The sequence below is a fragment of the Haemaphysalis longicornis genome, unplaced genomic scaffold, assembly GCF_048455015.1.
Source record: "Haemaphysalis longicornis isolate Haplotype H1 unplaced genomic scaffold, Haemaphysalis longicornis Haplotype H1 scaffold_5, whole genome shotgun sequence".
In the NCBI taxonomy this organism is placed as follows: Eukaryota; Metazoa; Arthropoda; class Arachnida; order Ixodida; family Ixodidae; genus Haemaphysalis; species Haemaphysalis longicornis.
The window spans coordinates 216750725-216753086 of record NW_027526385.1 but is presented as its reverse complement, the minus strand read 5'-3'; the positions used below and the strand labels follow the sequence as shown (position 1 = coordinate 216753086).

The window sequence follows — 2362 nt, the reverse complement described above, 5'->3', positions numbered from 1 at the left end:
TTTATGTTAGGTATGTTTGTTTCCTGTGCTTGGGGGTGGTAGCCAGCGCCATTCGGACTAATCGGGGTGAAGGGGACCTTCTTTTTAACCCCCTGGTCGTGACTCGAGTGTCTACGACATGTCCAGAGTGGTCGACCAGCTTTGAACCCTCTTAAGCTCCCTTTGGCAACAAGACTGCCAGAACAGAGGCCCTCGCTATGCATGTAGCGAATCAGATTAGGAAAATGAGGGGCTCGTTGAAAATAACACAGAAATAAGGGTTGGCAGTCGAGAAAACCTCGGAAAGCAAAGGGGAGGATGTGGTAGATCATTGAAACAGATTATGAATTTGGAAAGAAAGAAAGAAAGTGAAGAAAAAATGCCCGCCAGGTGGGATCCGAACCCACGACCTCCAGAATACCGGTCTGGTGCGATAACCACTACGCTACCGGCGGGGCGATTTTCCCATTCACTTTCTGGGGTATTTATGTTAGGTATGTTTGTTTCCTGTGCTTGGGGGTGGTAGCCAGTTCCATTCGGACTAATCGGGGTGAAGGGGACCTTCTTTTTAACCCCCGGGTCGTGACTCGAGTGTCTACGACATGTCCAGGGTGGTCGACCAGCTTTGAACCCTCTTAAGCTCCCTTTGGCAACAAGACTGCCAGAACAGAGGCCCTCGCTATGCATGTAGCGAATCAGAATAGGAAAATGAGGGGCTCGTTGAAAATAACACAGAAATAAGGGTTGGCAGTCGAGAAAACCTCGGAAAGCAAAGGGGAGGATGTGGTAGATCATTGAAACAGATTAAGAATTTGGAAAGAAAGAAAGAAAGTGAAGAAAAAATGCCCGCCAGGTGGGATCCGAACCCAAGACCTCCAGAATATCGGTCTGGTGCGATAACCACTACGCTACCGGCGGGGCGATTTTCCCATTCACTTTCTGGGGTATTTATGTTAGGTATGTTTGTCTCCTGTGCTTGGGGGTGGTAGCCAGCGCCATTCGGACTAATCGGGGTGAAGGGGACCTTCTTTTTAACCCCCGGGTCGTGACTCGAGTGTCTACGACATGTCCAGAGTGGTCGACCAGCTTTGAACCCTCTTGAGCTCCCTTTGGCAACAAGACTGCCAGAACAGAGGCCCTCGCTATGCATGTAGCGAATCAGAATAGGAAAATGAGGGGCTCGTTGAAAATAACACAGAAATAAGGGTTGGCAGTCGAGAAAACCTCGGAAAGCAAAGGGGAGGATGTGGTAGATCATTGAAACAGATTAAGAATTTGGAAAGAAAGAAAGAAAGTGAAGAAAAAATGCCCGCCAGGTGGGATCCGAACCCACGACCTCCAGAATACCGGTCTGGTGCGATAACCACTACGCTACCGGCGGGGCGATTTTCCCATTCACTTTCTGGGGTATTTATGTTAGGTATGTTTGTTTCCTGTGCTTGGGGGTGGTAGCCAGCGCCATTCGGACTAATCGGGGTGAAGGGGACCATCTTTTTAACCCCCGGGTCGTGACTCGAGTGTCTACGACATGTCCAGAGTGGTCGACCAGCTTTGAACCCTCTTAAGCTCCCTTTGGCAACAAGACTGCCAGAACAGAGGCCCTCGCTATGCATGTAGCGAATCAGAATAGGAAAATGAGGGTTTCGTTGAAAATAACACAGAAATAAGGGTTGGCAGTCGAGAAAACCTCGGAAAGCAAAGGGGAGGATGTGGTAGATCATTGAAACAGATTAAGAATTTGGAAAGAAAGAAAGAAAGTGAAGAAAAAATGCCCGCCAGGTGGGATCCGAACCCACGACCTCCAGAATACCGGTCTCGTGCGATAACCACTACGCTACCGGCGGGGCGATTTTCCCATTCACTTTCTGGGGTATTTATGTTAGGTATGTTTGTTTCCTGTGCTTGGGGGTGGTAGCCAGCGCCATTCGGACAAATCGGGGTGAAGGGGACCTTCTTTTTAGCCCCCGGGTCGTGACTCGAGTGTCTACGACATGTCCAGAGTGGTCGACCAGCTTTGAACCCTCTTAAGCTCCCTTTGGCAACAAGACTGACAGAACAGAGGCCCTCGCTATGCATGTAGCGAATCAGAATAGGAAAATGAGGGGCTCGTTGAAAATAACACAGAAATAAGGGTTGGCAGTCGAGAAAACCTCGGAAAGCAAAGGGGAGGATGTGGTAGATCATTGAAACAGATTAAGAATTTGGAAAGAAAGAAAGAAAGTGAAGAAAAAATGCCCGCCAGGTGGGATCCGAACCCACGACCTCCAGAATACCGGTCTGGTGCGATAACCACTACGCTACCGGCGGGGCGATTTTCCCATTCACTTTTTGGGGTATTTATGTTAGGTGTGTTTGTTTCCTGTGCTTGGGGGTGGTAGCCAGC

At 49.2% G+C, this 2362-nt stretch overlaps 1 non-coding gene across 1 annotated transcript; it reads right to left on the bottom strand.

The window, feature by feature from the left end:
- Positions 1-824: 824 nt before the first annotated feature.
- Trnai-gau (transfer RNA isoleucine (anticodon GAU)) lies at positions 825-897 on the bottom strand. Its single transcript has one exon. It is a non-coding gene; the product is annotated as a tRNA-Ile (tRNA).
- Between the last annotated feature and the right edge of the window lie 1465 nt (positions 898-2362).